At 40.6% G+C, this 14,688-nt stretch overlaps 1 protein-coding gene across 1 annotated transcript in view; it reads right to left on the reverse strand.

The window, feature by feature from the left end:
- Nucleotides 1-14,688, reverse strand: part of atrn (attractin) — a 210,513-nt gene that overhangs the window by 42,376 nt on the left and 153,449 nt on the right. The gene's annotated exons all lie outside the window — the stretch shown is intronic.

The following is a 14,688-nucleotide window of genomic DNA, read 5'->3' on the forward strand; positions in this document are numbered from 1 at the left end:
TTTAGGAGCAGTTGAGCAACAGTTCCATACGGAACAAGGAACAGGAAGATGGGAAGAAGGAAGAAAGCAGCTGAGCATCAGATTGAAAGGAATGGAAGAAGCAGGAGCCATAACATGCAAAAAAAAATTGAAAAAAATACCAATGAAAGGAGAAATAGAACCAAAGAAGAGAACAATCCAGTTACAAAGGAAAGGAAGGAATGTTGGCATCAACTAGTAATGGAATCAGGATTCTCAGCTGGCTGACAAATAACACTTCCTTGTTCTTCCTTGTGGAAGAGACCTCTCTGTGCAAAATCAGAGCACCACCAGTGCTGCGTATTCTGAGGAGCCACATTGCTCTTCTCATGTGGAGGCCAGAGAATTCCCCAGTCCTACCTGGAGGTGACACTGATGAAAGACATGACCACAAGCATGGAAAGCAAAGGCTTCAGAGTTTACACGGGTAGGGAAACGCTTGTAATTTACAAATGGTGGGATCACCTTATTAATGTGGGATTTGTGTATTGATAGTGTTAAAATGAAATTTGTGTCTTGCCTGTATTGCATACTGATTGCATCATCCAGAGTGTGGCATAGTCTTGAAAGAGTTAATTGCTAAGAAGCTGTAATGACCTTGATGTGTGGCTGGAACTGGGGAGTGTCCAGACACAAGTGTGTGTATGCATTACTGATTGCATCAGTTCTGTTCTGTGTTGAGTGCTGTCTGCCTAGGTGTTAAGTCCTGTGTCCATTGTCTGCAAGCCTGTTTGTCTTTATTACTGCTTTCAGTAAAACTTGTATATAGTTTTACCATCATCTCTGATGTCTCTTCGTGCTGCGTTCCTCTGACTCCATCCAACTGCTGCTGTGCTGCAAAATACTCTGACATACCTGACTTCGAGGCATACAATAAAAATAATAATAAACTTTCCTTCACAGACACAGCAAGCATATTAGTGAGATGGGTTTTAGTCTAGCCTTCCCTATAACAATCTCCTAACCAGGGATTTCAAACTAAACAGTTGTTAATGTGAATCAGCCCACATTTTAGTTAAACTTCATTTAGCCACCACCCCTTTTATTCCGGTTTCTTCCACATTTTAGGGCCTGTGTAGAAGGCCCTGAAATGGTACTGTTCTGGTGAAGCTTTATTTTAAATCTCGTTAAGAGCTTTTACAAGACTGACATATAAAGAAGCATGATTTGCGAGACTGACATTTAGGGACAATTAATATAGCTTTTTTCAAAGACCAATCTAGGCTTTTACTAGTCTTTCCCAACACACAGCACACCCATTAAATCAACTAGTTGTTAACTGACATTTGGATTATTCGGGTTTGGTCTACCGATATTAAGACCACATATTTTATCTGAAATATACCAGATCCTACCTGATCTTGTAGTCTAAAAAAGACCAGCCCTTGTTGGTATTTGGACAGGGACTTGCCAGGTGCTTTAGGCCACGTTTCTGAGGAAGGACCAGGCAAAACTATGCCTGAGGATTTCTTGCTGTAAAAAATCCTACAAAATTCCTGAGGTCACCATAAGGTAGAAGTATTGTGCATAGGGGAAGGGTGCATCATTCAAGTATATTATCCTACTGAGCCGTGTTATGCAGATAAACTTCTATATTACACAGAAATGACTGCATTTTGGGGTTGTTGGTTCTAAGGGTGAAAAATACACCAGGTCCCAAATAGTCCTAGGCAATGAGGAAAGGAAATTCAGAAAACAGAAAACATTTAGAAAAGACCATCTTCTGGGAGCTCTGTACTAGTGTGTGAAGGATACCTATTTCTTCTAACAACTCTTCTTTTCTCTTTCTCGCTCCCACCCTTTTCCCTTCCACATTGAATTAAGTACTTGGGAATGATCAATTGGCTGTTTATTGAGGGCTTTGGAAATTAGGCTGCATATGGCTGTAAGTTGCTAAATATATTGTATAAAATCAAAATTAAAGTCCTGCTTACTGCTAGGTTTATTTTCTAGAAGCAACATAATTCATAGATTTCCAGCAAATCAATTAGCAAAAATACAGGCTACACACCTACGCAGTTAATGTGAATGTTTCATGACATCACCAATGCCTCTCTTTCTAACCAACTCTTACTCTGCTTCAAAAGAGTTTTGCAAGAAAATTGCCTTTGTACATTTCAGCCTTGGGATTTATTCAAAAACAGCCATTCTTCCAGGAAGCAAAACCGCCAACACAACTGCGGATCTCAATTACTGCTACTATATATTGGGTTATCAGCTGGACAGTGAATCATCTCTAATGAAAATATTTATATAACAAGCATGAAATATTATACCATCAAGAATAAATTGATTTTCGTGTTTTATTTTTGCAACCCTAAACACTAGTGGGCTGTCAACAAAATCCCACCAAACTCTGGAGAAGGCAAAATGTGAGTTATTAGTGCCATTTTCTCTCTAAATGAAACCCTACTCCTGAAACTGAAAAGTAGGCTCAGCACTGCACAAACTGTTACAGGATTCTTTTGGAAATAATGACAGGAATCATCCATGGGTTTTATGACAGAAACAGGCAGCGGGATCCAACATAGACAGGACAGGGCTGTTTCAATAAGCCTCTACAAAGCGCGGAGACAGGGAATGTCAGCACAGTTGAAGGGTTGAAGGAATGAGACTTTCAGAAAAAAGAAAGAGATAAAAACAAGTAGCACTCTTCAGAGCTGTGAGAACAAATCTGAGTAAAGTCTAAGGTTTTAAAGAAAAGCAAACAGAAAAATAAAAGAGAGAAAAATACTTTAATTCACACACCATGCTAAACCACAGATAAAGATGCTGAGGGCCACAAAGAAAAGGCATTAAGCTTTGAAGAGTATTGGAACCCAAGATGAATCTGCCCATATTTTAGGATCTTTCTAAGAGGGCTTTCACTTGGTCCTGCCTCACTATTATTATGATTGTTGTTGCTGTTGTTATTCTTTTTGGTATTATCCCCGTATTTTTTGGATTGGAAGATGCACACTAATTTCACTCCTAACAACTGAGAAAAAGCTTTATTTACATACAGTACAGAAAAAGCACCTGCAATTCTAAGACACACCTGTTTTTTAAAGATGTTACATGGGGGCCAAAGTGTCTTAGAATTGGAAAGATACAGAATTATTACTGTGGATCGAAGCAGCAAACAATATACTAGAGTACAAAATATGCCATAAAAACATATAAACCCCACTGACCACTTAAAACATTAAACATGCACAATCAATAGATATCATTTAAGATTCATAATTTTAAATCATCTGGATATAGACCTACTGGAAGAGACTTGTCTTTAATGTTCTTTCAGCAAGTAGAAAGGGAGGAGTCCTTTTTAGTGGTTGCTCCCAGACTGCGAAAATCTCTTGCTTCTGGAAAGCAAGACTTCCCACATATGCCTCTCCCACAGGCCAGCAAAAACCTTTTATTATACTGGTTTTCGCCGACTAACTAGTTGTTGTGAAAGGGTCTTTTAATGAAGTGCATTGCTTTACTTTTATTCCCACCAGTGCATGTGAAATGTTTTAAAAGTCTTTTATGGCAGCACTGTTTTTAATGGGATAGTTTAATTGCTTTTTTGACTTTATTACAACAGTTGCACTCAGCTGTATTATGCTTTAATCTACGTTGCAAGCAGTCTTGGGTCCCACGTTGAGAGAAAAGGTGGGATATGGATTAAACAAATAAATAAAGTTCCCCATGGGGACCAGAACAGCAGTTGCTAGCAGTTAACGTGTTTGTCCTGGATGGAAGAAGCAGCACCGAAAAACTGCTGATTTTAGCAAGGCTTCCCTCTTCTGTTTCAACTTGTCCAGCTTCTGGGTGTATCAATAAATCAGACAGGGGAATAGATCAGAATTTGCTATCTGAGGACACTTGTCTAAGTGGACAACTCTAAGGTGACTACAGAGAATTCTAATTATTTTTATTACAAATATATCCATAGTAGCTGATGACTCCCTTGTAAGCGAAAATAATGCATCCACTGCAGGCTTTATAGAGTTTTAAATGAGCTCTCCAAGGTGCTGAGTATTTGTGGCTATGTCAAATCCTTTGAAATTTGGTGTGGATTCACTGATCAACCAACATGGGACGCCACTAGTCTTTACATCCTATTTATATTCTCTAATCATCTCCCATCCAATTTCCTTTTGTTTCCAGCAAAGGTGGATGGGACAATTCATCCTGAATGGACTGTGAAAATCTCACCTCTGCCATCTCTGTTTAAAATGTGCTTTTTAATCAGGCGACGTGGTCACTAAAACTATTGGAAAGGGAAATGGTGTGCCCTTTCAGAAAAAATAATTTGGACAAGAGCCCTCTGTTACCAGAGAAAGTCATCATGTTAAGACAATGAATAAATAATTTTCAGGCAGTATTTTCATCATAGCCGAAAATTAAGTTTCTACTTCCCTGGGGCAATGATTGCATTAAGGTTAGCTAATTAGGTTTGTAACCAACTTTGCAAGCCACGTTTGGGTTTGCTTTTTTAAAATAAAAAAGAAGAAGAAAAGGAATTATAACTCCCGAATGCTTCTCCACAGACATTTTCACACTTCAAATTACAGCAAACATGGGAAGTAAAGCAACTGGGATTTGGTGTCATGTGAAATGACGAGACAAATGTATCTTAATCAGCCGTGTATTAAACACATTATTTTATCAGAACCGGGCCTCAAACAAGGAGGAAACAAAGGATGACCTTTCGTAAGCAGAATAAGCCGAGGGACGGGGAGAGCTAATGCTATGGTGAGGTCTGATGCAAATGCAAATTAGACGCAAGGAAAACTATGATAACAAGGACACTCATCAGCTCAAAACCAGAGACGTGTTCGGAGTAATTATAAAAAGGTTATTATAATTCTCCAAATGGGCAAATTCCATCTCATCCATTCCCAATCATTTTCCTCTCTGAAAGTAGAAGAAACTTAAGAGCATTGTACATTTACAGGAATACAATGTCCAAGAGGAGGGAAGTAATAGTTTCATGCTATTCTGCTTTTGGTCAGACCTCACCTGGAATAATCCTGTGTCCAGCTGTGGGCAACCACAGTTCAAGGAGGACTATTAGAAGCTGGAAAGTACACAAAGAAGGGTGACAAAGATAATCAAAGATCTGGAAACCATTGTTGTCATCATCACAGGTGATTCTTCATGGCTCAATATGATTGTCTTCCAGAAGTAATCTTGGTGGTGGATCTGTAAGTGATTTTAGAGACTTATTCTGGATCCGCATGGTCTTTCAAAAGGAGGACATACATTTCCATATGGAAGCCGGTCTTGACAAGGGTTTGCTTGACACCTTCTTCTGGGCATGTTTCTCTCTTTCACTTTCTATTCATGCCTCTTCAAAATCCACAGCACTGTTGGTAAGATCTGAAAACCAAGTCTTAGGATGAACAACTTAGAGAGCTGGGATGTTTAGCTTGAAGAAGAGAAGACTGAAAGGTGACAGGACAGCTATTTTTAAATATTTGAAGGGCTGTCAAGTAGGAGATGGAGCCCACTTTTTTGATGCTCCAGTGACTAGAACACAAACCAACAGATTCAAATTACAAGAAAAGAATTGTCTCTGAATATTGGAAATAACTTTATGATAAGAAGTGTTTGACAATAGAATTGACTGCCTCAGAGGATGGTGGATTCTTATTTACAGGTGGTTAAACAGAGGTTGGATCGGCATCCTTCTGGAGAGAGTTTTTGTTGTGTGTTCCTGCATGTGTGTGTGTAGGTCAGATGGCCCTTACAATTCTATGGTTCTGTGATAGGTCTTACAGATTCCTCTAATTATATAGGGATTCCATTACAGCCCCAACCTACCCTTGAATCCCATTCTGAGAAATGGCAGATTTGATACCTGGCTCATAATGCTTCTTCATTCATGATCAAGGCAGGGGCAACCAACTCATAAATTGGAAGTGCCAGGGAGTCTATAGGGATGCTCCCCACGGAGACACATCTACAGAGTGCTGCTTGCTTAATAATGGGGGGAATTAGGTAGTATTATTAGTTAACAACAAAACATGCAAGTGTCAGAAAAAAGAACCCCCAATGAACTCTCTTACTCAGGATCTATTTAGACTATGCTTAAATGAACTCATTCACTTTGGTTCTGGAAATAATCATTCTCTCTCCATCACCATTTCGCGGATACTTGCTCACTTTCCATAGACCTAAAACCTTTGTTTTTCCTGCTTTCAGCTCTCCCTAATCATTCACAGTAGGTCACTAGAAAGAATGCTGCTAAAGCAGCATCCTGCATACCAGAGACACTAGTGGAATGGGAAAACCATGTGCTATAATCCACAAATGTTGCCATTGCACATGCTAGGGCAGGAACAGGGCAGAGGACACCCCCCCCCGTCCCATTCTTAAATATTCAGCCATAATTAAGTTCAGAAGCCAAAGCATCAAAGGTATCCAATAACATCATCTCACAGGCAATCCCTTGTGGCTGAGTATGATTGTCTTCCAGAGATAGACTCTTGGCAGTGGGTCCATCTATATATATAAAAGAATGATGGAATCATGGCACCGAGCAAAACAACTAAACTACGGGGGCCCCAACCTCGAAATTGGACAACACAACACATCATCCACGCCTTAAGGTTGAAACAACACAAAATCACTTCACGCACCTCCACATGGACAGAACCCACAACGCACCATCGGGAGCCATGCCGGGAGGGAGGGAAAGAGAAAGCATAATGGCCGGCCGGCAAGAGGGAAGGCAGGCAATGGGAAAAAGCTGTCCCCTGGGTCCTAGCGCCCACCCATCATCTGTGGCCATCCAATATCTCCACAATCTCCACCATAAAAATAATAATAGAATCCTACAGTCACAGAGATAGGAGAGACCCCTAAAGGACAGCCAGTCCAACCCCTTCCTGCAATGGAGAACACAATCCAAACATTCCCAACAGATGGCCATACAGCCTCTTGATAATAATACTAATAACAATATCATGGAATCCTCATGTTTGCAGACACCCCTAAGAATCATCCAGTACAACCTCCTTCTACCATGCAAGACCACACAATCCAAACACTCCTGACAGATGGCCATCCACCCAATATATAATAATAATGATGATAATAAAGATAATAATCATGATGATAACAGCAATAATAATAATAATAATCATAATCATAGAACTATACCATCCAATAATTTGGAGACACCCCTAACGGCCATCCACCCCAACCCTTTCTACTATGCACCAAGACACAATCTAACCATTCACAACACTTGGACAACATATGCATACTATACAATACTACACAGCGACAAAGACCCCCTCTACTCTCACCACTTTCACATTACACAAACAACCAAATACATACTAAACATAAAGACAACCATACAACGGACATTCAATACCACCACTAACTCAACAATTTCTCACCAACACCACCAGACAATGCCACAGCAACGTGTGGCCGGGCACAGTTAGTAAATTACTATGAAGCCCATTTTTAGATCCACGTGGTCTTACTTTCACATAGACTTCCAGGTGGAAAGCGGTCATGACAAGGATTTGCTTGAAGTGCCTTCCTCTTGGCATATTTCTTCCTTTTGCCCTGTATTCGTGCCTCTTCAAAGTCCATAACACCATTGGTAACAGCTGGCCTTCAGTTACAATGCTTGAGTGCCAGTGCTCCCCCTTTCTTGGTGTTCATACCACATTATTTCAATTCATATCCAATAACAAACAGTCTGAGGTCAAGAAGCCATATATCAAAACAGAATCTAAGTAGAGGAGACAGTATACAATCTGCATTAAGGTAGGTCATCATGCCATCAAGAGGTAAACAGGAAGTTTGCCTCCAGGAGCTAGACAGGGAGAAGCTTGTCCGCTTTTAATGACATTCAGTTCAGTTTATGGCCAGATAGTATTTAAAGAGTTTGCCCCACTGTTGTAGGCACCTAGCTTTTGTTATATCAGAGAGTCTGCACCATACACTGTAATTTTCTTTTCTTACAAGGACTCTCTTTCTTCTTGACCTGGAGGAGGACCTATCTTGCTCATCAGTCTTTATTGCTGGTTGGGACTTCTTCATCTTTGGAGGAAGATGAACTTTCCAGTGAGAGGAGCATGCCATCTCCTTCATACCATGTGGAATTGAAGTGATTGAGAGCAGAAGAATGTTCTTCTCACTGGCTTGGATTAAATTCCAAAACCAGAAAAGAAATGAAGGGCCATGATTCCTGCCTTGTGCTAAAAGCAGGCATCACAAACTGTTGAGTTTGAACTCAAGGAATTGTGGGCTTGGGTGATATCACGAAACCCAAACACAATCAGCAGCTAAGCAACCATTCTGGTGTCAAGAATGTAATGATGTAGATGGCAAAAGCTTTTTCTTTCATCTCAATTTATAATGTCATTTTGTTTGAGAATTTCAGAGTGGTAGCAGCTATGGTCGCTATGGCCACCGCAGAAGAGAAGTCTTTCTGGGTCTCTTGCAAAGCTGTGGCTTAGATGATGCAGATTTATACCACCTAATAACAATCCTATAAAACATGATACACCAGGAGCAAGAACCATGAAGCCTTCCAGATGTTTTCAAACTGCAACTCCCAGCAGCCCTAAACAACATAGGCGAAAGTGAGGAAAGCTGAGTAGTGCATCTGGAAAGGAACAGGATTCCTACCCAGGCAATACATCCTACCCACTTTTGTGTTTTATTTTTTATTGCTCTTAAGGTTTGGACTCATGGTGGTAAATCAGTGTTCACTGCCTTTTATGTCTTCCAAATAGTATGTTCATATTCCCCTAGAACACAGTCATTGAAGTATGGCAGTAGTGTATTTACAGAGATAAGGACCAGTATAACTTTTAGACCATTGGATTTTTAAAAGGAAAACAGATAGGTACAGATTTCCAGGGCAATTCCTGTTTCTTTTTATTCTCCCAAGCCCCCCCCCCCCCAACTGAAATTTCAAAACCTCAAAAATATTAGCATACTTATTGTTTTAAGAAGACCAAAGTGATTCCACACTGTAGAATTAAATCAGTTTGACATCACTTTAACTACCATGACTCAGTATTACAGAATAATGGGAGTTGTAATTTTACAATGTTTTTAGCCTTCTCTGACAAACAATGCTGGTGCCTCACCAAACTTCAAATCCCAGGAACTCATAACATGGTGCTTAAAGTGGTGTCAAACTGCATTAATTCTACAGTGTAGGCCCACCCCAAATATTGCTGATGAGAAACAGTGGCAACTTTCCAGATATTAGGTGTGATACTTCACTTGGACACTCAACTGGCTAAAACCGGCTGAAGAAGCTTTCCATTCCCCCATCTGACTCACCCAAAGTGATTCACAGCTTTAGGTATCAGCCTCAGAATGTAGTTAAGAACTTGATGACAGCAATCCCAAAGGGTTATAAAGAAAGAAAGCAGCTTGAAAGGAGCAAAAATACATATTAAGACTTGGCTGTAGACAGATGCACTCTTTACGATGCCATTGCCGTTTTATTTCCAGCATTATTCTCCACCACCTCCTTCATGCTTCCTATCACTTTCCAAAAGTCATGTAATAAAAGGAGCAATTTTATCTGTCTTTTGTATCATCCGAACAAGCATTCTTTCTTGTTTCCATTTCCTCGAGTAGGAAAATACAGTGCCTGAAAGCTATTTCGTTACACTGCTCAGTGGAGAGAGAGAAAAGGTACAAATTTACGAACCACTCACTTCCCTTTAGTAGATCAGAGTCACTCGGCCTGGAACGCAGTCCTGCCAGATCCTGCAAATGTTACTTCAGATAATATAATGGCAGGACTACATCCTGGCCAAAAGCTCTGCAATGTGTTCTGATCGTGCTCCGATAAACATGCATGATTCCCATTCTATAAATAGTGGAAGGTGGGGGGGGGGGGGGGTAAATATGTTTGATTCAGGTTAACAGTTGTTAGGTTGGATTAAGTAGGGAGACTTTTTAAAATCAGTTATGCTTTTTCAGAGAAGAAAATGGGAAATGGGAAGAATAAGATTCACTTCTTATAAACAAATACAGATGTGCCTGGTTATCTGAGAGAAAGTGCAACTTCAGCTGTAAAGCTTCACATCAATATCATTATGTTCATCTAGCTAGATACATGAAGTTATTGACACTGGCAGAATAGCTGCAATGAGAACAAATGACTGCTTTGCACAGACCTTCAACTTCTAAAGACCAAGGAAGCCCTGCTGTTTGGCTCTAGCTTGCCTTGCTCTTTTGCTCCAATATTCCAGTAAAATTCTGTCAAGCCTGGGGGATCTCAGCAGCTTCTGCCTCCAAAAAAGACACTTTTGGAGAAGTGAAAGGAATCCAAAAAGACAAGATTGACCAGAGCCAACATGTTGGCTCTCATTCCTCTCCCAATAGTTAGAAACATCAAACCAAATGACATTGTTAGATCCATTTATGAGTTAGGTGGGATAGTACTAAATGAAATAAATATTACGCTGCCCACCTCTTAGGAGACCATACTAAACACAAATACAACTGGTCATCCATATCCATGGATTCTATATCCACACTTCAACCATTCATGGCTTGAAAATATGTTTAATCTCCAAAGAAAATCTTGAATTTGCCCTTTTATATAAAGAATGCCATTTTCTATATAATGCAGTGGTTCTCAATTTGTGGTTCCCCAGATGTTTTGGCGCAAAGTTGAAGTATTTTGGCCACATCATGAGAAGACAGGAAAGCTTGGAGAAGATCATGATGCTGGGGAAAATGGAAGGAAAAAGGAAGAGAGGACGACCAAGGGCGAGATGGATGGACGGTATCGACCTTGAAGGAACTGGGGACGGTGACAGCCGACAGGGAGCTCTGGCGTGGACTGGTCCATGAGGTCACGAAGAGTCGAAAATGACTGAACGAGTGAGACGACAACGAGGAGATGTTTAGGCCTTCAACTCCCAGAAATCCTAACAGGTGGTAAACTGGCTTGCATTTCTGGGAGTTGTAGGCCAAAACACCTGGGGACCCACAGGTTGAGAACCACTGATATAATGGCACTTGAAAATCCAGAGATTTTGGTGTCCACTGGGATCCTTTAACCAAACCCCACCAGACATGAAAGACCCACAGTGCCTCCATTTTCCACTAACCAAAACTAATAGGTTATGGGCCCAGTTTTTGAGCCCCGGGGCTAAGAACAGAAAAGAACACTTAACCAAGTATTTCATGGTTTTTGTTTGTTGTTTTTTTTTTAGTGTTGTTTTTCACCTCTCACCGCGTTTGGAAACACACACTAGCTAGAAATCTCCCTCCCTTTCTGTTGCACATCTTCCAAAGAAAAGAATTTTATTGTTCAAATGCTGCTGACTACTGATAATTTCTGTCAATAGCTTGGTCAGGATGTCTGTCATCAACCCAATCCGCCTCAAAATGGCAACAAGATATGATGTATTTTGACAGGGATTGCAAAGGGAAACAGAGCTTTCTGGGCTTTCTATAGAGAGCGTAGGCTACAAGAAGCATCAGAGGGATGCTTTGTAGATTGCCCTCCCCTGTGCCACACAGAAGCATAGAGTTGGAAGAGACCACCAAGGGCATCCAGCCCAACCCCATTCTGCCACATGATATAAAGAGCCTCCATGCTTATCATGTTTGTTCTTCCCATGGTGTAACCCTGGAGCCTGTTTAGACGAACTAAGGAGTACCTCATATCAGTAATTTGTCAAGTCCCTCCTTACTAGCATTTCATAGCCTTTCTTTATTCATTTTGTGGCAGGTGTTAAGCCGTTTTTCTGGCCTCTGGCTTAATACACTCTTCTGTTCCCGGAATTTTTAAGTTCAGACTGTTCTTATATGCATTTCCCTACTGGCAGAGCATTTATCACACACTGGTCTTTCTCGGATGGGAAAGGAACTTGTTGATCTATCTATCCCTTGAAATTAAAGAACAGAAACCACATGTAACAAACCAAATTGTGCAAAAGCTGAGCTACCAGCTGATCCTCTCTGCAACTTTAAAAATACATGCCCAGAGGATAACTTCGCACCACTGACATTTTCCATTTTAAGCCATCAGTAAATGCCTCAACTTGGCTCCAGGCAGCATGCGGTATTTCTGAGCCTACATCCAGCATAAACCCCAATTAACTTTTTATGTTAAAAACGCCAGGAAACCTTCCCTCCCATTTTTATACTCTTGTCAAGAAGATTGAGATTTTTTCTTTTTAAAAAAACAAGAACAAAAACAATGGTCATTCATCCTCCAAATCCAGCTCCTGCTGGTGCAGCAGACAAAGCACTAATCAATTTGTTTATAGCTTGTATTTATTTCTGTGGATTGTATAACCTGCCCTTTGCTGATCAAGGCAAACCTTTGGACTCTTAAGTACCTGTTGTCTCGTCAGCTGTCGGAAAAGCAAAAAAGGGAAGCAGGACTGCACTAAGGTTTTCCTTTTTCCCCTCTTTGTCCACAGACAACTTGCCTTAGCCTACCTCTCATGGAGGGATCGTAACAGAACCAAAACAAGAAAATTTAAACCGATCAAAGCATGTAAAAAAGAGATGGCCAAGCTGAAATAAAAGAAAATAATAAAACAGCGAAAACTATCTATGTGTACACTTAAATAAATAACATTAGTCTTGATGGCTTTAACAAAAATCCATTTTTAATAGTGTCAGAAGAGACTTGAGAACATATTGCAAGTTGCTTCTGGTTTGAGAGAATTGGCCGTCTACAGAGACGGTGCCTAAGATGTGTTACTATCCTGCTGGGAGGCTTCTCTCATGACACTGCAAGCTAGAGCTGACAGACGGGAGCCTACCCCACATCACGGATTCAAACCAGCAACCTTCAGGTCAGCAACCCAACCTTCAGGTCAGCAGTTTAGTCAGCACAAGGGTTTAACCCATTGCGCCATCGCAGTTCCTAACAAAAAGCTATGTTTTAACTTGATGCCAACATTGTCACCAGATAGCCATGCAAGGGGAGGACACAAATGGGGTGCCACTGCAGAGAAGGCCTTCTCCCATGTCTGTGTGTGATGCAATGCTCCCACCAGTGAGACATGGAGGAGAGTTGGAGCAAGGGAGAAAGGAATGATGTGGACAAAGAGACTGGCAAACTATCTTTAATTTGAATTCACAAGAGGAGCGAATGTTTAAGTAAAGGGAACACAGAAAGGGTAGCTATGAATCGTTCTTTCTGTGAAGATTTGCAAAGCTATTGGCTCCAAGTTTCTTGCAATATCCCAGAGAGACTGCTAATGACCCTTTTCTCTCTCTTTCTCCCTCTCTCTGGCTTACTGCTAGAATCGCAAATAAACTCTAGGGATTTGTTACCCATACTTTTTAAACAGCACCTTCCCAGCAGATGAATGAGCCACTGGTTTCCATTATCACAATTTCGTATAAGCCAAAGATGTGGAATCTCTTTCCTTCAAAACTGGTCCTTTTTGATAAATGAGGCCATTTTACTATCCTACCTGGTCATGTCTCGCAACTGACAAACCAAGAACCACACTTAGATGCTTCTGTATGTATCCGATCCTCCCTGAAAGCCACATCCCTGATAGATCACCAATATGTCTTACCTCCATCTGAGTCCTACCCAAGAAGTGATGCCATGCCATGTCTTCTTATCATTTGAGTGTGAAGCATAAAGGCATTTTGGGTTGCTGGGAAGTATGGGGGAAGTGTGTTGGGATTTCTGCATGTTTAAGTTCACCAAGTGGCTCTCAAGTGGAAAATGCCCCCAAATAATCCTTTTAAAAAGAAGGGTGGGAGATGTTGGGGGGACTGAAAGGGAGCTTTGAGAGCTGCTGCATGCCTTCAATCAGGATTGCCATTTGAAAAGGAGCCAAAACATAAGTCTCGAATTATCAGCACAGGAAAAAGGAGAGACAAACCTTTCCAATATAAACACATGTTAAAATACATGAAGTTGTAATCATGGCAATTTCACAGAATAAGCAATATGAATGCTCAAGGAAAAAAATGATGCTGATTTAAATAGTAAGTATAGGCTGCCATGTAGCATTCTGATTATTTATTATACTATATTTCACTATATTATATAGTTCAAATAATGGGAGCAGGCCTGCTGAAGTGCCTAACGTTTCAAATGTATGCCATATATAGTTTGAAGATAAGTATGGTTGTATGGGTGCCTTCTGAGCGAGACAAAGCAAATGCCATAAACGCTTCCAAGAGCGCAACTTGCAGGGAGAAACATTTGAAAGAGAGGCACATGCAGCATTTGCAGACCCCAGATTCCAAACAAAGTAACTGGAGATAAATCCCATTTGGCTTTCCAGGGCACATGCGTGAGCTTAATTTAAAACCATGTTCATATCACTCCACGAGATGAATTGTATAGATTAAAATATGTGTGTTTTATTTCCCGAATGCCCGCAGGGGATACTGTACAATCTCTTGCTGACTCCTACAATTGTTAAGACAAGAACCATTCCCTCGCCCAAATTGACAGCATATATGTGTAACAATGGTAGCGAATAAGAACAGTAAGATCTTGTTTTGTTTCTAGAAGGGGTTTGCAAAAAGTAACCTGGCACCATTTTCTGTTTTAAAAGGAAAGGAGACAGGCCAACTTGTCTCCCAATTTCTGTAAATCATGAAAAATGTACGACACCAACCACTGATAGAGGACTTCCGAAACTCTGAGCATGATAGGTATCACTTTTTGGGAATGTCAGATTAAATTTTTATGAACTCCAAAATACG

The sequence above is a fragment of the Anolis carolinensis genome, chromosome 5, assembly GCF_035594765.1.
Source record: "Anolis carolinensis isolate JA03-04 chromosome 5, rAnoCar3.1.pri, whole genome shotgun sequence".
NCBI classification, from domain to species: Eukaryota; Metazoa; Chordata; class Lepidosauria; order Squamata; family Dactyloidae; genus Anolis; species Anolis carolinensis.